The sequence below is a fragment of the Pistacia vera genome, unplaced genomic scaffold (genome assembly GCF_008641045.1).
Source record: "Pistacia vera cultivar Batoury unplaced genomic scaffold, PisVer_v2 Contig549, whole genome shotgun sequence".
NCBI lineage: Eukaryota > Viridiplantae > Streptophyta > Magnoliopsida > Sapindales > Anacardiaceae > Pistacia > Pistacia vera.
Genome location: NW_022196389.1, coordinates 826,387 through 849,672, shown reverse-complemented (window position 1 = coordinate 849,672; position 23,286 = coordinate 826,387).

Here is a 23,286-nt window from a genome sequence, read left to right as displayed (position 1 = left end):
CCAAACCTTGGGTAGGTGTAAGTCGTTTCCCCTACAATTAACCAATCCTGAATAGTTGGGTGGGACGATAAAGAACTCTTAAATGTATTATTTTTTAGTTCGATTCTACTTAATTACTAATAGGGATAATCATTAGAAGGTTTATCCAGTTAATAACTTCAGGTCTCCGAAGGTTAATTTAACCCGAATGATTGATCAAGGTACTTATAAAATGGCCCTGATGCCCTGAGTCACCAAAAAAAAATTTGTTTAAACACAATTTGTTTTTTTATAACGAACCTAGGGTTAATACTATTTTGCACCTCTGAAACTCAAGAAACTCTGGCACCCTTTAATTTTCAAAAACTACCAAAAACACCCCATGTTGTCTATTAATTTTTAGCCATTAGTTCTAACAAATGAAGGATAAAACTGACTTTTTAAGTTTAAAAAAAGATATTATATTTTGTAAATAACTTGTTTATAAAGAATAAAATAAAAGAATTAAAATTAATTGATAGATTAATAATATAATAGTCTAAAAAATGAAAATAATTTTTTTTTCTTAAAATCAGAAAAAGAAGAACATAAAAAGTTAAAAACTAAAAAAAAAAACTAAAATATTTTGAAACATAAACAAATCAACAAAATAGATCTGAAAATATTAAAATCTAAAAAGAATTAAAAGTTAAGGAATATGAAAACTGAAAAAAAAAAATCTGAAAAATATATAGAAAGTGTTAAAAAAATTTTAAAAAATTGGCCAGCGAGATCGACCAACACCTATGGCCTTGCAACGTCGGATCTGGCCTACGCTGCCAGATCCTAGCCAATTATTGGCTACACAAGGCATGGCCATGCTTTGCCATCAACCTGGCTTGACCAACCATTTTCCTAGGAAACCATCCACCTCTATTGGCTGGAGCAGCCAATATCTAGCCGCATTGGCCAAATCCAACCCAATTGGCACCAAAGCTTGCCGGTTATGGATTGGTGGCTGGATTTATTTCAGTTTTTTTTTCTTATAATTTTTTTTAATTTCCGAGGTTCATTTTTTATTTTCTTAATTTCTTCAAATTAAATTAAATTTTAAGAAATTCTAAATATAATTTTTTTCACATTTTATAAGTTCCTTTTTCTATTTATTCTAAATAAACTAAAAAAATTAATGGAAATTTAAAAATATTTAAAAGATTTTAGAAAAATATTATGTAAAACTAAAATGCTTTAAGGGCACTTTAGATATTCCACAAGTCAAACATAGTCAAAAAGGTCTAAAATTTAATTTTTTTGGGGCAATTAAGACATTTTATTAGTCAAACCTAATCAACATCCAATTTAACACCTAAAACAAATGGTAGGGGGTCTTCATGGTAGTTTCTAATAATTGAGGGGTTCAATAAAATTGCATTTAACAAACACCCATGTGTTGCACCAGATTGTCATCAAACAACCTTGACAAGTAAGATCAATCACTGTCTTTTTACATTGTCGTTCAACACTATGATAGTCTTACCGTATTATATGTGCCGTTAATCAGAATAATACTAGAGTTGATGACGTTTTTAGAATGGTTACCATATATAATCATAAGTCCTTACTATCATAAGGTCCTTACCCTCATCACGGTTCTATCATCCTAAGAACATATATTAAGACATACAATTATGAATTAAATGATATAGAAGATAATTGCATTTTTATTAGTCTATACATGATACAAAGAGTCAAAATACAATATTTGGATTGACTCTAAGGTACCTACTCTGACAGCTTTCACTTTTCTATTGAGTATAAGATATTATTTGCTTGCATAAAATCGAGTTGCGTCACAATTGACAACTTGAAAACTCTACAAAACTTTTATGAGAATTTTTGTAACATATATACAATGAATTTTGCAAATACGATGACACTTGCATTTTTGTATTGAGTGTAAGATATGGTTTAATTGCATAATATCGAGTTGTGTCACAATCAACAACTCAAAAACGCTACAAAAATCTTTTACAAGAACTTTTGCGACATAGATATCGGGAATTTTGCAAATATGATGACACTTGTTATTTCATATTGAGTGTAAGACATGATTTACTTGCATTAAATTTAATTGTCACAATTGATAGTTCAAAAACGTTATGTAAGCTTCTTATGAGAACTTTCGCGACAAATATATAGTGAATGTTGCCAATGAGATGACCCTTACACTTTTGTGTTTAGTGTAAGACACGATTTCATTGCATAATACCAAGTTGCGTCAAAATCGACAACTTGAAAACACTATCAAAGCTCATTACAAGAACTTTTGTGACATATATATAGACCTGGCAAACGGGCGGGTGTACCCGCGGGTCAAAGGATACCCGTACCCAACGGGCGGGTACGGGTAATACATATCTCGACCCGTAAAAAAGTAACCCGTACCTGGCCCGCCCGTGACTTTTACGGGTGGACCCCCGCGGACCCGCAAATTCAAAATTTAAAAAAAAAAAAAAAAAANAGCTTAGGGCATATTTTGTGTTGTTTGTTGTTGAAAATTGGTTGGATTTGGATCAGGTCTCTTACGACCTATTTTATGGACTTTAAAAGGATATATAAAGAACTTAACGTCCTTTTACCGGTGGGTGCTAATGCGAAAGTTAAACAAGCTCAACGAGAGAAAATGGCAGTTATGTGTTTCCTAGCTGGACTTCCTTCTGAGTTTGAATCTGCTAAATCTCAGGTTCTCGCCAATTCTAAGATCACCTCCCTCCAAGACATATTTACTAGGGTTCTTCGTACAGAAAGCTCTCCATCTGTTCAATCAAGTAGTGCTCTTGTAAGTCAGAATAATAACACCGGACGTTCATATAACAGGAGCAATAATAGAGGAGGGGGTTTGAATAATCGTGATAATCAGAGTCAGGAGTCAGGACAGATTGTGTGTTACTACTGTCATGAACTCGGTCATACAAAGCGCACATGTAGAAAGTGTTAGACCACCCATAAACAAGGTTTATAAATCAAAGGGCAGGGGTAGGAATAAGCAGTAAGGTGCAATGAGGGTGAGTTTGTTAGGAGTGTGGTGAGTTTGTTATAAGAAAGTACACGTGGCTGATAAGTGGTTAGAGAATAGAATGACTAGTATATAGAGGGGAGAGTGTGAGGTAGGTCTTTTATCAAGGAATATCTTCTTAGGACTGATTGGGAGGCCCCCAGCTCCTCGAACTGCTGGGAAACTATCCATGAATGAATTGGTCTGCTAAGGGATAATTCAATCCTAGTTAATATTATTTTTATTTCCTTTAGTTTGTTGTGCATATTATCTATTATTGTGTTGTGTTACGGCTGTGGTTGATCTGTTTTTATAAGGGAGTTCCATCAGTTTGGTATCAAAGCTAGGTAACCAACAGGTCCCACACTGGGGAATGGTCAAATCGAAGCTGGAAAACAGGATGGAAAATATAGAGAAAGAGATGAAATCAGTGAAGGAGGACATGAGTTCAGTGAAGATTGATGTGGGTAGCCTTAAAGAGTACCTGACTGAGATGAGAGAATTAATGAGGATAAGGGATGAGAGGGATGAAAAATGTTATCACGAAAAAAAGAAGAGACTGTTGGCCTCCAAGAATCAGGATTCCGATATCGCCCGAGAATAGGGGTGAGAAAATAATAGAGATAGTGGGAAATAGAAGAAGAAGGGCAGGAAACTTGAGCTTCCAATCTTCAATGGAGAGGATCCATTTGGGTCGACATTCCGAGCAGATCACTACTTTGCCATTCGGAGATGGTTGAAGCCGCCGCGATGTGCATGGAGGGTAGGGCATTGAACTGGTACCAATGGGTTGATAGGCAAGAACCTTTCAAGTCATAGGAAGAGTTCAAGGCAGCTTTAATCGCGAGATTCTAGTCATCGTTCCAAGGTTTTGCACACAAAGCTCTGCTGGCACTAAAGCAAACATCCACCGTGATAGAATACAGGGAAGAGTTTGAATCCCATACGGCACTGTTAAAGGACTTGGGTGAAGCATTGTTGATGGGAGTCTTTATCAATGGGCCCAAGGAGGAGATTAGAGTTGAGTTGAGACTATTGAGGCCTAATTCTCTTCAAGATGTGATTGAACAGGCCCATCGGGTGGAGAAAAAGAACTGGGTCATGGAAAGATGTCGGCCCAAACGTTTTAAAGCCCAAGGTGCAAGGAAAAATTATACTAGAGTGTCCAGGAGCCCAGATCTGACCCGACCTGTATGGTGGTCCAATCCAATAAAATCAACCAACAGCCCAGCCCAGACCAGACCCGACCTGACCCGACCTGCGTGGTGGCCCAATTCAACAAAACCGCCAGATTCCACTCACATCGCGTCATCTCGTGCACCAGAAAGAAGCGAAAGAGCACCAAAAATAGGAACTTCGAATTTTCAAGGGGGAACAAGGGGAAATTTCTGACGACTGTCCGAGGCCGACATCCAGTACAAGAGGGAGAGGGGACTCTGCTTCCGTTGTGATGAAAAATTCAGCCCTAATCATCATTGTAAGAGTAAATCACTGTAGATTCTATTGGCTTGGGAAGATAATGACTCTGAGAAGGACAAATCTCCACCAGAAAATGACGAAAACTCCAACCCTAAAGGTAATGCTTTAGCTCAGTCCATGAATTCCATTGTGGGTATAAAAGTCGGACAAAACTTTGAAGGTTAAGGGACAAATTGGGAATACTGATGTGGTGGTGTTGGTTGATAGTGGGGCATCCCACAATTTTATTTCACGAGTTGGTGGGTAGGCTTGGTATTGCGGTGGAAAAGGGGCAGTTGTTTAAGGTGATGGTGGGAAATGGAGTCACGGTTAAAGGGGAAGGAGCATGTTGACATGTTCCTCTGCAGGTACAAGGAGTTCGAATTAGGCAAGACTTCTTTCCTTTTGAGTTAGGCGATGCTGATGTTGTATTGGGTGTTACATGGCTGAGTTCTTTAGGAGATGTGTGTGCCAACTAGAAGAAATTGACTATGAAATTTGAGGTGGAGGGATCAAAGTTAGTTTACAAGGGGACCCATCTCTAGTGAGGTCAGTAGTCTCCCTGAAATCAATGATACGATCCATTAATAACACAGGGGAAAGGTTTCTGGTGGAGTGTTGTACGATTGAGGGAAGGATAATGTCTAAGGGAGAGGATGTCGATCCTAGAGTTCAAGAAGTGTTGGATCAGTATATACACCTTTTTTATCAGCCATCCAAGCTTCTTCTACACCGTACTCATGACCATGCCATAACCCTTAAAGAAGGTGCGCCAGCCCCTAACATTAGACCCTATAGGTACCTGTATTTCCAAAAAAATGAAATTGAAAGGTTGATGAAGGAAATGTTAGTAGCCCGAATCATCCAGCCTAGTATCAGCCCATACACCAGCCTGGTGTTGTTAGTCAAGAAAAAAGATAGAAGTTGGAGGTTTTGCGTTGACTACAGGGCCCTCAACAAAATAACAATTCCTGACAAGTTTCCCATTCCTACCATTAAGGAGTTGTTGGATGAGTTGGCAGGGGCGACCAACTTCTCTAAGCTGGACCTTTGGTCCGGGTACCACCAAATCAGGATCAAAGACGCAGATATTCCTAAAACAGCTTTTCAAACACATGAGGGGCACTACGAGTTTGTTGTCATGCCATTCGGCTTGACCAATGCTCTCTCCACGTTTCATTCACTAATGAACATTATCTTCAAGCCAGTTTTGCAGAAGTTTGTGTTGATCTTTTCTGACGATATTCTTATCTACAGCCCTGACTTGGAGTCCCACATCATACACCTTCGGCAAGCTCTTCGGATATTGGACGATAATGAATTGTTAGTGAGTTTTAAGAAGTGTTTATTTGGGCAGCAGAAACTGGAGTATTTGGGTCACCTAATTTCGGCTAACGGGGATGAAGATGACCCCCCAAAAAATTGCAACTATGGTTTCATGGCCAATGCCAACTACTGTGAAAAGCCTTCGCGGATTTCTGGGACTAATAGGGTACTACCACAGATTTGTTAAGGGGTTTGGAAGCATAGCCCAACCACTCACGAGATTGCTAAAGAAAAACTCTTTTAGTTGGGATCTAGAGGCCCAGCAAGCCTTTGAATCATTGAAGAAGGCTATGACTTTTGTTCTAGTTCTGGCAGCTCCTGATTTCAACACTCCTTTTGACATACACATAGATGCCTCGGGCCACGGTATGGGAGCAGTATTAGTTCAACAAGCAAGACCTATAGCTTACTTAAGTAAGGCTTTCTCCCCTTAAGCTAAACAAAAATCGGTCTATGAAAGAGAGTTGATGGCCGTTGTCTTCGCCATGCACAAATAGAGTCCTTACTTACTAGGCAGGAAGTTTATCATTCGAACAGATTAGCAAAGCCTCCAATTTCTCAAGGATCACAGATTAAAACTCTGGAACAGTGGAAATGGTTGTCCAAATTAATGGGGTTTTCATTTGACATCCATTATTAGCCGGGAACCGCTAATAAGGTAGCTGACACATTATCCAGACGAGACGAGGAACCAGAATTAACTTCTTTGTCAGTGATCTAGTTTGTAGAGTATGAGGACTTGGCAAATGAATGCCAACAGGGCCCTAAGCTTAGGCATTTGATTCGGGACTTGATTTTGGAGCCCAATAGCCGACCCAACTACAAACTCTGCCATGGCTATTTATTGTACAAAGATAGGTTGGTTTTGCCTAAAGGCTCACGATTTGTTCATAAATTAATAACTAAATTTCATTCAAGTCCATCAGGGGGTCATTCCGGATTCTTTCAGACATACAAAAGGGTTGCAAATGTGGCTTATTAGGTAGGCATAAAGACTGATGTCCAAGAATTTGTTAAAACTTGCTCCGTATGTCAAGTTAACAAACATTCAGCTCTGAAACCTACGGGGCTACTTCAGCCAGTTCTTATTCCTTCTCAGGCATTTGATGAATTGACAATGGACTTCATTGGGGGTCTTCCGCGGGCTAAAGGGTTCGATAGCATTCTAGTGGTAGTTGATCGATTGACTAAATATGGCCATTTTCTGATTTTATCACACCCTTATACTACCAAAGAGGTGGCCTTAGTATTCATGAAAGAGATTGTGAAACTTCATGGTTTTCTTAAGTCCATCATTTCCAATAGGGACAGACTTTTCATGAGTCACTTTTAGCAAGAAATATTCAAAGTCTTGGGGACAACTTTGAAATTTAGCTATCCTCAAACGGATGGCCAATCCGAAGTGGTGAATAAGTGCTTAGAGGCATACCTCCGTTGTTTCTACAGCTCACAGCCTCGTCAATCGCCACATTGGTTGTCTTGGGCTAAATTTTGGTATAACACTACATATCATAGGTCGACCAAGATGACACCTTCAAAGCCTTATACGGACGTGACCCTCCGACCCTTCTTAAATTCACCGATTATACCTCCCAGGTGGATGATGTGAACCACCAGATCCGTGAGCAAAATGCCATCCTATAGGAACTCAAACACAACCTAGAAGTGGCACAGGTTCACATGAAAGAGCAGACAGACCGCCACCAGCGGGATGTCCAATTTTTTCCAGGTGATCATGTTTACCTTAGGTTGCAGCCCCACAAATTTAAGTCTCTGGAAACACGGTTGAATGAAAAACTTAGCCCCCAGTTTTATGGGCCTTTCTGTGCACTGGAAAAATCGGTCAGGTGGCGTACAAGCTGGAACTTCCCACTATCGCCCGTATTCATCCAGTTTTTCATGTGTCGCAGTTGAAGCACAACCTGCATAGTTCAGTACCTGTTCAACCTCTACCCTTTTTTCTTACGGATGACCTAGAACTTCTAGTGCCACCTGCAAAAATCCTGGATATACGCACCCATATTGATGGGTCCACAGAAGTTCTCATCCGTTGGCATGATTTGCCTTCTTTTGATGCTACCTAGGAATCCTTTGATGTAATCAACAGCCAATTCCCTCAATTCCACTTTAAGGGCAAGGTCGCTCTTCACCGGGGCCGGGGGGGGGGGGGGGTTGTTATCGTATTGTTAGACCACCCATACACAAGGTTTATAAATCAAAGGGCAATGGTAGGAATAAGTAGTAAGGTGCAATGAGGGTGAGTTTTTTAGGAGTGTGGTGAGTTTGTTATAAGAAAGTATACGTGGCTGATAAGTGGTTAGAGAATAGAATAACTAGTATATAGAGGGGAGAGTGTGAGGTAGGTCTTTATCAAGGAATATCTTCTTTGGACTAATTGGGAAGGCCTTAGCTCCTCGAACTGCTGGGAAACTGTTCATGAATGAATTGGTCTCCTAAGGGATAATTCAATCCTAGTTAATACTATTTTTATTTCCTTCAGTTTGTGCATATTATCTGTTATTGTGTTGTGTTGTGATTGTGGTTGATCTATTTTATAGGGGAGTTCCATCAGAAAATTGCAAAATAAGGCCCAGAAAACTCAGTCAGATCATGTTGCCGCTACTGATACTCTTGAGAAGACGGTTATGATTTCAGCTGATGAGTTTGCCAAGTTTTCTCAACATCAAGAATCATTGAAGTCCTCATCTACTTCCATCACTGCTCTCGCCGAGTCAGGTAAACCAAATACATGTCTTATTTCCTCATCCTCCAAATGGGTCATTGATTCTAGTGTCACAAATCATATGACAAGTAATCCTAGTCTCTTTTCAACATATTAGTCACATAATTCCTTGTCTAATGTCACTTTAGCTGATAGGTCAACTTCTTGTGTTCTTGGGTCTGGGTTTGTTAACCCTACTCTGTTAATTTCCCTATCCTCTGTATTGAGTCTACCATAGTTCGCTTTTAATTTAATTTCTATGAGTAAACTCACTCGTGCTCTTAAATGTTGCATCTCATTTTTCCCTGATCATTGCCTGTTTTAGGATCTTATGACGAGGCAAATTATTGGTAAAGGATATGAATCGGGAGGGCTCTACATCCTTGACACACAGGTGCCTAGAACCATTGTATGTTTCAGTATTTCGACCCCTTTTGAGGCAGATTGTCGGTTAGGACATCCTTCTTTACCATTGTTAAAGAAACTATGTCCTTAGTTTAATAATTTATCTTTGTTAGATTATGAGTCATGTCAATTTGCCAAACACTACCATCTTCCTTCAAGTCCAAGAGTCAATAAATGGGTTAGTGTACCTTTTGAATTAGTTCATTTAGATGTTTGGGGTCCATGTTCTATTATGTCTAAACCTAGATTTAAATATTTTGTTACCTTTGTTGATGACAACTCTCGTATAACTTGGCTTTATTTAATGAAAAATCGTTTTGAGTTATTTTCTCATTTTTGTGCCTTTTGTGCTGAAGTTAAAACTCAATTTAACACTTCTGTCCAGACATTAAGAAGCGATAATACCAAAGAATATTTTTCGAGTTCTTTTTGGTCCTATATGAGTCTGCATGACATTCTTCATCAATCCTCTTGTGTTGCCACACCGTCCCAAAATGGAGTAGCCGAGAGGAAAAATAGGCACCTTTTTGAAACCGCCCTAGCCCTATTATTTCAAATGCAAGTTCCTAAACAGTTTTGGGCCGATGCAGTTTCCACGACCTATTTTCTAATTAACTGCATGCCTTCATCTATTCTGAATGGTTCCACTCCTTACAGTGTCCTCTTCTCGTCCAAGCCTTTGTTTCCTATTGCACCAAAGATATTTGATAGTACTTGTTTGTTCGTGATGTTCGACCCCAGGTAACGAAGTTAGATCCCAAATCTCTTAAATGTGTTTTTCTAGGTTACTTTCACCTTCAGAAGGTATATCGATGCTATTGTCCTAGTCTTAATAGATATCTGGTTCACCTGATGTTACTTTCTTAGAAAATACCCATTTTTTTCCTACTTCGTCTACCTATACAAGCCAGGGGGAGGACGATGACTTACTAATCTACACTGCCACATCCCTACCAGTTACTTCCACACTTGAGGCTTCACCACCTACTGTTCCTCCTCAGGCACCACCTCCTATCTGTCCACTACCTCAAATTCGTATTGTCTATCCTCGTTGACAGGAACTTCCTGTACCAGTCCCTTCGTCGTCAGATCCAATCTCCAGTGATTCCGATACCTGTGTTCCTTGTCAAGAAGACTCTTAGAATTCATGTCCTGCCCAAGACTCTTCGTTGTTGGATCCAGCCTTGAGTGATCTTGATCTTCCTACTGCTCTTCGGAAAGGTAAACATCAGTGTACTTATCCTATCTCTTCATTTGTTTCTTATGATCACCTATCATCTTCTTGTTCATTTGTGGCCTCATTCGACTTTGTCTCCCTTCCTGCAACTGTTCATGAAGCCTTATCTCATCTTGTCTAGCGTGATGCTATGATAGAAGAGATGAATGCTTTAGATGTTAATGGTACTTGGACCTTGGTTGACTTACCTACTGGAAAGAGACCTATTGAATGCAAATGGGTTTTTCTGTTAAAGTAAATCCTGGCGTGATGCTACGATCAGTGGCTAGGCTTAAAGCTTGTCTTATGGCTGAAGGCCATGCTTAGTGGATTATTCTGACACTTTTTCCCTTACGGCTAAATTGACTTCTGTTCGCTTATTTATCTCTATGGCGGCTACTCATTCTTGGCCATTACATCAATTGGACATAAAAAATGTCTTTTTACATTGTGACCTTCAGGAAGAAGTCTATATGGAGTAACCACCTAGGTTTGTTGCTCAGAGGCAGCATGGGAAAGTTTGTCATCTTCGCAAATCGTTGTATGGTTTGAAACAAAGTCCACGTGCTTGGTTTGAAAAGTTTGGAATGACAAAGAGCAAGTCTGATCACTTACTCTATCAGTGTAGTAAGTCAATTCATATCTTCTCCTATGGTTGACCATTGGGCAACGTTAGAACAAATTCTATGTTATCTGAAAGAAGCTCTAGGCCATGGTATTTTGTACGGAAATCATAGACATAATAATATTGAGTTCTTCTCTCATGCAGATTGGGCGGGTTCCAAGATAGATAGGAAATCCACTACGGGCTACTATGTTTTTGTTGGTGGAAATTTGGTCTCATGGAAAAGTAAGAAGCAAACTGTTGTGTCCCGATCTAGTGCAGAATAGAAATATAGGGCTATGGCCCAGTCTGTGTGTGAAGTAATATGGATATATCAGCTTTTGACTGAAGTCTTATGGCCTCTTTGCCAACGAAATTGTGGTGTGATAACCAAGCCACTTTTCATATTGCTTCTAATCTCGTATTTCATGAACAAACTAAGCATATTGAAATTGACTATCATTTCATTCGTGAGAAAATACAGCAAGGTTTAATCTCTACAGGATATGTGAAGACTGGAGAGCAACTAGGAGATGTTTTCACTAAAGCTTTGAAAGGGGTTCGGATTGATTATATTTGTAACAAGCCAGGTGTAAGACCCTCAAGGATGCCAAAGGCAAGGGCAAGGGCAAGGGCAGGTGTGTGGCTTTCATCCTTAGCCATAGCCTTGCCAAGACAACACACGGGTGTATGCTAAACAAGGATGGGCGAGATCAGGTATCAGGTGTTTAAGTGTTGGGACACCAAGTACTCACTGATGAGATGGCTAGCAAGTGTGGGCACTTGCAAACTAGAACACGCACGCGCAGGCATGTGTTAACATGGGTGTAGGGCGCCCATGCGCAGGTTCAGCAGAGGCACACGAGCTGGGACGTGTGCAAACATACAAGACAAACAACAAGTGGCTAAGTACATGCATGAGGCAGAGAGCAATGTGCGTGGGCTGTATGTGGTCGTGCACTAGATGATGGGATGATTAGACAAGGCTACATGGTTGCTGGACAAAGGTTGTGGGATGTTTATATTTGTCTAGATAGACTTGTATGTAAGCCAACTGTTATGTAACTGCTAGATAGGGTTGTAATTGCTATTGTAACCTTTATGTAACTGCTATGCCAACTTGTATATAAGGCAAGCAGGTTGTAAATTCGTGAGAGAGTTAGAGAGGGCAAGGGATATGTGTGTGTATACCTTTGTTTGTAACTTGGGTGCTGAATATGTGATCGAGATCAGATTGTAATCAGTGGATATATATATATATATATATATATATATATATATATATATATATATATATGTATATATAGGTTGGGTTTTCCCTTATATTCTGTGCATTATACTTTCATTAGCCTCTCTTGTGTATTGTGTATGTGATTTTGTAATAGGGATATGCACATTTGAGGAAGGCTGACAAGTGCTTGGTGCATTTGTGCTGTGCAGTGCCTAGAAGGGAGTTTGGGCCTTATGACAGTGGTATCAAAGCCCGGTTATAACTAGGTTCATTCTTATATTTTCCTTATTGTTGTTTCATGCCAAGAAGGGTTGATATGGACGCCTTAAGGGAAAGAGTGACTCAATTAGAAGAGATGCTGGGTGAAATGCAAATGGCCAGGCTACGACCATTAATGAGAGACTTGATCAAACTGATCAGAGTTTTGAAATTCTCCATAAGCAATTTATGGAAATGGTGGACATGACTAACAAGAGATTGGATGCCCTTATGAATGACAATGCCTTGTTGAAGCATGCCCTCCCTCGTAGTCTTGATGGAGGAAGTACTGCCAAGATAAGAGTACCCGAACTGAAGGCTTTTCAGGGTGCTAGAAACGCCAAGGAGTTGGAAAATTTCTTGTGGGATATGGAGCAGTATTTTGAGGCCGTAAAAGTCCCTTATGTTGAGAAGGTCTTGATAACTAGTATGTATTTGGCTGGGGATGCTAAATTGTGGTGGCGTACAAGATTGGCAGATGATGTGAGTGCGGGTAGACCCAAGGTTGATACTTGGGAGAAACTCAAGAAGGAATTGAAGGATCAATTCTTACTGGGAAATAAACATGGAATGCTAGGGACTGGATGAAAAAGCTCCAACAAAAGGGTACCGTGAAGGAGTATGTAAAAGAGTTCAGTTCCTTGTTGTTAGACATTCAAAACATGTCCAAGGAGGACAAGTTGTTTAACTTTATGTTAGGTTTTCAAGGTTGGGCGCAAGTTGAATTGCGAAGGCAGAAAGTGTAGGATTTACCATTGCTATTGCTGCGGTGGATGGGTTGGTAGGCTTCAAAAGTAGCAAGGAGAGAGAGCCTATTGTTGCAACAAAAGCAAAGAAGAACACCGGGAAATCAAGGGAAGTAAGAAAGACTTCCACTTTTGGAAAAGAAATTCTACTAGTGAAAAGGGGAAGGCAGTTGCTGGCAGTAATTTCTCCAAGGAAAACAAAGAAGGTAAAATGATGTCCGATTGTTTCATTTATGGTGGACCAATAGGGCAAGGGATTGCCCAAAGAGAGAAAAGTTTAATGCTTTGATGGGTGAAGAGGGAGAGTCTAATGGTGAGCAGATTATTATGAATCCAATACAATTGATAAATACTATGCCAGTAGAAACGAATTCAAAGAAGAACAAGGGTGATACTTACCCTGGAGTTGTGAGCAAGGGTGCCGCTCGAAATACTCTACTGTTTGTTGATTTGAAAGTGAGGGATAGTCAAATTAAAGCCTTGCTGGATACTAGAGCAACTCATAATTTTGTGGTAGATAGGGTTGTTTCAAAGTTGGGGCTAGCACTTTCCAAGAGTCCTACAACTGTAAAGGCTGTGAACTCTCGTGCACGCGGGGTGACTGGAATAGCTTACAACGTGCAAGTATGTGTGGGTTGTTGAACGGGTAAGATCAACTTGATTGTTGTTCCTTTAGATGATTTTGACATTATTTTGGGGATAGAGTTCTTTCAAGGCAACAAAGGTGTCGGTGATACCTTACTTGAGTGGAATGATGATAAATCATGAATCAAGTCCTTGTTTTGTATCTTGCTATTCATCGAGAGTGAGTAGCAAACCAGGACAGGCTAAACTGACTACTATCTCATCCACGGCAATGAAGCGTGGGCTGAAGAAAGGGCAGGAAACGTATTTGGCAACAATGATAGAGATAAAGCCTGATAAGAAGGTAGAAGTGTCGGATGCTATGGCAGAGTTATTACGAGACTTTGCTGATGTTAGGCCACAAGAGTTGCCAAAAGAACTTCCTCCAAGACGAGCAATTGATCACAAGATTGAGTTGAAACTAGGGGCGTTTCCACATGCTCGTCCACCATATAAAATGTCTCCCATGGAGTTGAAAGAACTCCGAAAACAGCTTGATGATTTATTTGATGCAGGTGCAGTGAGACCTTCAAAGGCTCCTTATGGTGCTCCTGTATTGTTTCAGAAAAAGCAAGATGGTTCCCTTCGGATATGTGTGGATTATAGGGCATTGAACAAGGTTACAATTCGGAACAAGTATCATGTTCCCCTTGTTCAAGATCTCCTTGATAGGCTGAGTAGGGCTTCAGTTTTCACTAAGTTGGACTTGCGATCGGGATATTGGCAAGTCAGAATTGTTGCAGGAGATGAGCCTAAGACCACTTGTGTGACCAGGTATGGTTTTTATGAAATTTTAGTCATGCTGTTTGGCTTGACAAACGCACTAGCTGCATTTTGCAATTTGATGAATGATGTACTGTACGAGTTCTTGGATGAATTTATGGTGGTATATTTTTATAATAATGTGATCTATAGTTGAAATTTGGATGAGCATTTAATTCATTTGCAAAGGGTACTAATGCAGTTGAGAGAACATCAACTGTATGTAAAGATGGAAAAATGTGAATTTGCTAAACAGGAAATCATGTTCTTGCAGCACTTGGTGAGTAAGGGTCAAGTGAGGATGGATCCAAAGAAGGTGCAGGCGATTGTGGAATGGTTGGCTCCTACAAAAGTTCCTGAGTTGAGATCTTTCTTGGGTTTGGCAAACTATTACCGCAAGTTCATTGTGAGGTATTCAAAGAAAGCAACCTTGTTGACAAACTTGCTGAAAAAGGGGCAATAGTAGGGGTGGACAGAATCATGCTCCAAGGCTTTCGAAAAGTTGAAGGAAGCCATTGCCTTAGAACCGATGTTGAGATTGCCAAATTTTGAGTTACCTTTCGAAGTGCATTCGGATGCTTCAGAGAAAGCCATTGGTGGAGTGTTAGTACAGGAGGGACATCCCATAGCTTTTGAAAGTTGAAAGTTAAATGGGGTAGAGTAGCAGTATTCTGCACAAGAAAGAAATGGTGGCTATGGTGCATTGTTTGCAGGTGTGGAGAGTGTACTTGCTAGGCACGAAATTTGTAGTGTTGACAGACAATGTGGCCAATACTTTCTTCAAGACACAAAAGAAGTTGTCCCGAAAATAGGCTCAGTGGCAAGAACTTTTGGCTGAGTATGATTTTACATGGCAACACAAGCCGGGAAGGCACAATCAAGTTGTTGATGCTTTGAGCAGGAAACAGGTGGTTGATGCTTTATATGCAATAACTCGGGTGGAATCTAACATGTTGGATAGGTTGCGAGTGGCTGCCGATCAGGATGCTTAGTATAGGGACTTGGTGACAAAAGTTCGTGATGGTACTATACGGCGTTATTGGTTAGAGGATGGGTTGTTGCATGCCAAAGGAGACAGGTTGTATATCCCAAATAAAGGTGGATTGAGAAGGTTGTTGTTGAAAGAAGTTCACGATTCACCGTGGGCAGGATATCTTGATAGGGAGAGAACTTTGGCTTTGTTGACAATGGATTATTATTGGCCTAAAATGGAAGCCAATATCGAATCCTATGTGACAACTTGTTTGGTTTGTCAATTGGAAAAGATAGAAAGAAGAAAGGTAGATAGGTTGTTACAACCCTTACCCATTCTGGAGAGGCCTTGGGTATCAGCGGGTTCCCAAAGGTGGAAGGTATGTCTTCAGTCCTTGTTATGGTGGACAGATTTTCAAAATATGTTGTTTTTATGGTAGCACCAGAAGCTTGTTTAGTAGAGACAGCTGCTGCCTTATTTTATAAAAACATGGTGAAATATTTTGGAGTACCAGTAGACTTGGTTAGTGATAAAGATGCACAGTTTACTGGACGGTTTTGGATTACTCTTTTTCAATATGATGGGAATCGAACTGAAGTTTTCTATAGCCAATCACCCACAAACGGATGGTCAGATTGAACGGGCGAATGCTTTGCTAGAGGAGTATCTTCGGCATTATGTTACTGCTAGCCAACGAAATTGGTTAGAGTTGTTGGATTCTGCACAGTTTTGCTACAATCTGCACAAATCATCTTTAACAGAGCTGGGTCCTTTTGAGTTGGTATTGGGGCAACAACCCTTTACCCCAATAGAGATTGCTAGACAGCCAGCAAAGGGGAAATTTCCTGCTGCTAAGAAGGTGACTAAGGACAGACGAGATTATTGACCAAGCTCAAGATAGCTTGTGGAAGGCAAGTAAGAGGATGAAAAAGTATGCTGATGCTAAGAGGAGGCTATTAGAGTTTGAGGTGGGTGACCAAGTGCTACTCAAGCTCACTCCTCAGATTTGGAAGAAGATCAATAGCAAACGAGTGCATAGGGCATTGGTTCCAAAGTATGATGGACCGTTTGAGGTTGTAAGCAAAGTGGGTGATGTTGCTTCTAGGTTGAAACTGCCTGAACGGATCAAGGTACATCCCACATTTCATGTAAGCTTCTTGAAACCATTCCATGCTGATAATGAGGATTCTTCAAGGACCCAAGCTAAGAGAGCTCCTCCCATGATCAGAAAACAGTTTGATGATGAGATTGAAAAGATATTAGATCATCGGAGGATGGGACAACATAAGAAGAATTGCCGAATTGAGAATTTGGTGAAGTGGAAAAGGGGGAAAGAAAGTGAGGTTTTGTGGGAAAGAGATATAGATTTGTGGCAGTTTGAGAACATTGTACAAGAGTACATTTCCACCATTCCAACGAGGAAGTCGGGCTCTTCTGGTGGGGGTGGTTTGTAAGACCCTTAAGGATGCCAAGGGCAAGGGCAGACGTGTGGCTTTCATCCTTAGCCACAACCTTGCCAAGACAACACATAGGTGTATGCAAAACAAGGATGGGCGAGATCAGGTATTGGGTGTTTGAGCGTTGGGACACCAAGTACTCACTGATGAGATGGCTAGCAGGTGTTGGCACTTGCAAGCTACAACATGCGCGCGTTGGCATGTGTTAACATGGGTGTGGGGCGTCCATGCGCAAGTTAAGCAGAGGCACACGAGCTGAGATGTGTGCAAACATACAAGACAAACAACAAGTGGCTAAGTACATGCATGAGACATAGAGCAATGTGCATGGGGTGCATGTGGTTGTGCATCAGATGATGGGATGATCAGACAAGGCTGTATGGTTGCTGGACAAAGGTTGTGGGACGGTTATATTTGTCTAGATAGACTAGTATGTAAGCCAACTGCTATGTAACTGGTAGATAGGGTTGTAACTGCTATTGTAACCTCTATGTAACTATTATGCCAGCTTGTATATAAGGTAAGCAGGTTGTAAATTTGTGAGAGAGTTAAAGAGGGCAAGGGATATGTGTGTGTGTGTGTATACCTTTTTAGCCATTAGTTCTAACAAATGAAGGATAAAACGGACTGTTTATGTTAAAAAAAAGATATTATATTTTGTAAATAATTTTTTTATAAAGAATTAACTATCTAAAAGATTAATAATATAATAATGTAAAAAATAAAAATAATTTTTTTTTTTAAATCTGAAAAAGAAGAACATAAAAATTGAAAAAAAAAACTAAAATATTTTGAAACACAAACAAATTAATAAAATAGATTTTAAAATATTTCTAAAAAAAAAAAGTTAAAGAATATGAAAATTGAAAAAATAATCTGAAAAATATATAGAAAGTGTTAAAAAAATTTAAAAAAAAAAAGGCCAGTAAGATCGACCAACACCTATGGCCTTCCAGTGTCGGATCTGGCCTACGCTGCCAGATCCTAGCCAGTTATTGGCTACGCAAGGCGTGGCCATGCTTAGCCATTGGCCTGGCTTGACCAACTATTTTCCTAGGAAACCAACCACTTCTATTGGCCGAAGCAGCCAACATCTAGCTGCATTGACCAAATCCAACCCAATTGGCACCAAAGCGTGCCGGTTGTGGATTGGTGGCTGGATTTATTTCAGTTTTTTTTTTTTTGTTATAATTTTTTTTTCATTTTTTTTAAATTTTCGAGGTTCATTTTTTATTTTTTTAATTTTTTCAAATTAAATTCAATTTTAAGATATAATTTTTTTTCACATTTTATAAGTTCCTTTTTCAATTTATTTTAAATAAACAAAAAAAATTAATGGAAAGTTTAAAAATATTTAGAAGATTTTAGAAAAATATTATGTAAAACTAAAATGCTTCACGGGTACTTTAGATATTCCACAAGTCAAACATAGTCAGTAATGAAAAGGTATAAAATTGAATTTTTTAGGGGCAATTAAGACATTTTATTAGTCAAACCTAGTCAATATCCAATTTAACACCTAAAATAAACGGTAGGGGGTCTTCATGGTAGTTTCTGATAATTGAGGGGTCCAATTAAGTTGCATTCAACAAATACCCATGTGTTGCAACAGGTTGTCATCAAACAACCTTGACAAGTAAGATCAATTACTGTCTTTTGACATGGTCGTTCAACACTATGATAGTATTATCGTATTATATGTGCCCTTAATCAAAATAATATTGGGGCTTAGGACGTTTCTAGACCGATCACCATATGTAATCATAGGATCCTCATTATCGAGACTTGAAACACTCAGATATAAAGCAAGTGCATCAGAAAAGAATAGAAACTAAGTCGATTTATTCTATGGCAAAGCATCCGAAGCATAACTGCACACTCAGACGATCTTTGCTGAGAGATAGGAGCATTCGGTGGAACCGGTGAACTAAGCCTACTCCGAAAATGTTGTAAGAAAGAGGATCTGTTGGTTTAGGAAAACTATAACTTTTGGTTCATGAAGAAGCGGCCCCTTCGCATCAAGATAGTCAATCGAGAGAGGTGTTGGGGTCTTCTTCCTTAAATCGATTATCGGTGAAATGATTCTCATTGATTGGAAGTACCAAAGACTCCCTAGCTTCTTGAAAACTAAAGTAAGAGCTTCTTTTTCTTCAATTGCGCTAACAGCTTAAATAGCAACGATGGTAATATTTCATTTGAGAAGCATGTACTGGAGAAACTCTCTACTTTCTCATTGGGGTTATATTACACGAATGTTGAAGTCTATGTAGTTATAAACCAAAAGTTCACTAATCCTGAACTTTTTAAAATTTGGCATGATCGTCTCGGTCACCCAAGATCTACTATGATGTGTAGGATCATAGAAAACTCACATGGGCACCCATTAAAAAATCTAAAGATTCTATCACCTAATGAGAGTGCTTGTATTGCTTGCTCACAAGACAAATTGGCACTTAAGCCATCCATGACTAAAGTTGGTCTAGAACCCCCATCATTTTTACAAAGAATTCAAGGGGATATATGTGGACCTATTTATCCACCAAGTGGATATTTCCACTACTTTATGGTACTGATTGCCGCATCAGTACGATTGTCACATGTTTGTCTACTATCTACCCGTAATGTTGTCTTTGCTAGATTACTGGCAAAATTATCAAATTATGGGCACACTTTCCAGATTACCCAATTAAAGCAATACACTGGACAATGCTGATGAATTTACCTTAAAGATATTTGATGACTATTGTACAATAATGGGAATTGATGTTGGGCACCCAGTACCACATGTACATACCCAGATGCCTCATCACGATTCTATCATCTTAAGGACATATATCAATCAAGAAATACAATTATGAATTACATGATATAGAAGAAAAATGCATTTTTATTAATCTATACATGATACTAAGAGTTAAAATACAATATGTGGATTAGCTCTAGGGAACCTACCTAATAGCTTGTAATTTCCTATTGAGTGTAAGACATTATTTGCTTGCATAAAATCGAGTTACGTCACAATCGACAACATGGAAACTCTACAAAACTTTTTTGAGAATTTTTGTAACATATATACAATGAATTTTGTAAATACGATGGCACTTGCACTTTTGTATTGAGTGTAAGACATGATTTACTTGCATTAAATCTAATTGTCACAATCGACAGTTCAAAAACGTTATATAAACTTCTTATGAGAACTTTCGCGACAGATATATAGTGAATGTTGCCAATGAGATGACCCTTACACTTTTGTACTTACTGTAAGACACGATTTAATTGCATAATATCAAGTTGTGTCACAATCGACAACTTGAAAACACTATCAAAACTCATTACAAGAACTTTTGTGATGTATATATAGTGAATTTCGCAAATATGATGACACTTTCACTTTCATATTGAGTATAAGTCACTGTTTACTTTCATAAAATTGAGTTGTGTCACTTTCGTCAATTTGAAAACACTACAAAATTTTTTATGATAAGTTTAATGACATATAAGTAGTGAAGGCTTATACGATGACCCTCGCAATTTCGCACTAAGTGTAAGGCACGGTTTGCTTGCACAAAATCAAGTTGCGTCACAATCGACAACTTGAACACACTATGAACGTTTTTAACAAAAAGTTTTGCAACATATATATGATAAATTTTGCAAATACGATAACGCTTGCACTTTCTTATTGAGTGTATGACATAATTTGCTTGCATAAAATCTAGTTGTGTTACAACTGGCAACTTAAAAACGCTATGCAAGCCTTTTGCGGCACTTTTTGAGACATATGTATAGTGAATCCCATAAATACGATGACACTTACACTTTCATGTTGAGTGTAAAACACAACTTTCCTGCACAAAATTGAGTTCCATCACAATTGCATCTTGAAAACTTTACAAAAGCCTTTTAGGAGAACTCTTGAGACATCTCTAGTGGATTTCTTTGTGGATATTTGACAAATAAATTTTGAAAGACTATAAAAACTGTAAGAAACCTTTTTAAATAATAGTGTATGATATTTTGATGCGTAAGAATATCAATTTACGAAAACAAGGGAACAAATTTCCATTTGACACATAAAGCCATTTGGATGCATCATGTGTTGATAAATTGAATAATAGCATAAACAAGTCATGAATGCTTTACGCATATCTATTTGGCACATTCGCATTTCAACTTGTAATCACGTATACAATAACGATGAATTTAAGTTTCACATGAAAACATATAATGTAACTAGATTATGCCTAGTAAAAAAGAAAATATAGGCATGAAAAACAACTTCTGGTGACTATTTACGACAATTGGTGAGTGTTAACGGCGAGATAGACTGGCAGTGGAGTGGCGGTTTGCGAGTTTTGGGTTTTGGGTTCATGTACAATGTTAACGATAGGGGTTAAGGGTTGTTGACAAGGACTTTTTTGGGCAAACGACGAGGTTTTTGGCGACTTCTAGTGACAAGTTGGTCTTCTGCTCCCTTTTTTGAAATTTGTTCAGGCTTTCATTTGTCTCTTCCCGGTAGTTTTATGATTCCAAAATTACTTTTCTAAAAGTTTAATTTTCTGTTTTGATGTAATGCGTTGAAGTTTATTGTGGTGTTTGATGTATAAATGTTGATGTGTGTAATACAAAAATTGGCTTTATTTGTTTGACCGGTTTTGGGTTGAACGTCTCAGTTAGAATGAACTGGAAGACAATTACATTAAGCTTAGCTCCAGAAAGGGTGACTCTTGCTATATTTTTGCTTATTAATTATATATTTATGTACTTGGCTTTTCATAAGATTAATTGGTTATTGATGTTGAATTGAGTAAGATTGCATTTTACACTTGTCTTGCTTTATTGTTAATGTTGAGCTTTTTTGTTAGCCTTGAAGATGCCTAGGGATTTTTTTATATGTGTGTGATTTAGTGTGAATAAATTATGCCAATTGCTTCCTTGGAGGATGAATTATGAGTAATCATTGTTCGCTACTAGTTGTGGTAGATTGCTGAAAGTGAAAATGTAATGGTTTGTAATTGAATTTCTAGACGGTTGCATGCTAAAAGTCTGAGGTTAGACATCTTTTTAGTTTTGTAAATATGTGGCCTATGAGGAATCTTTTGATATTGTTTCATGATGCTTCCTTTTGAACTCCATTACATGACCTATGTCGCTTTTAGGATATCTTCAATTGACTATGGAATATGGTCGGTTTGACTTATTTTTGTTAGAAACTTTAAGATAGTTGGTTGATACGTCTTATGACTTTTGTGCTGCTGAATGTGTAATGCTACTTAGTTATTTTTTGGAATGGAATTGCTTGTCCAAATTTGTACAATGACAATGACATAAATCATATTAAGCATATTTGTTCTTAAATACAAATGTTTTAGTGCTCTCATGGGTTTGTCCTATTTAAACTCTCCTACTTTGTTGGGTTTGTCCTATCAATGTAATACTCTTCTTATATCTACATTTAAAAACAAAAAACAAAAAAAAAGATTGGTACATCTACAAATATTATATAGTATCTATATTATAAGTTTGTGGAAATTCTGAGTGAAAGTTATTGTTTTAATCTGTTCAGGTCATAACCCTTGGAGATCATCAAGGGTTTGCAGTACAAAAAAACACTAGAATTAAAGCCTGATGTTTATTTACCATATTTGTCACCTAGGGGACATCAAATACTGGCCATATTTTGGCTCTTTGTATATTTTACTGATCATGGATTTATGATGGTGGAATGTCAGGAGATGGAGATTGAATAGGATTTGATTTTGAATGAGAATTGTGACGATGACAATGAATTGGCTTTGATATTTTGAATGTCATTGTAACAATGACAATGAAGGAATTTTAACTCTAATTTTGTGCTCTCCCCATTTAACACCTGACAAAATTAATCATATAAATGTCAATTTATTTTGCATCAAACTCAAGGACAAAATGGTAATTTCAACTGCTTCAAAATTTTAAAATCTCAGTTGTTATCGGTTGATTTTTAGCATTAGGGACAAATTGGTAATTTAATTTTTACACATGGTTGGGGGTATATTGGTAATTACACAATTAAAAGGGATATATTGGTGAATGATGCTGTTGACATAATTGATGACATATACTAATAAAAAAAACTTACAGTCAAATAGTCAGGGGTATTTCTATCTTTATAGTGAAAATCATTGTATTTAACAGCATTTACTAACGAAACATGACAATTGGGTGGGAAAGTGGCATTTTGAAACTTTTTGGGTGGAAAAATCCATTAAGGCAAACCTTGGGTGGGAAAAAACGATTACTCTAAGGGGGTGTTTGGTTGAGAGAATGTTGGATTATTGAAATCTTATATTACCTTAAAGATTACTAGGAATCTTTTGGAAAATGTGTTTGGTTAGTTGGCGTGTATGTTATATTAATATGTTTGGTTAGAGGGAATAAATTGCTGGGTATGTTATTTAAATTACTAAATTGTTCCCTTTTTAAATATTAATATAATATTATTTTTA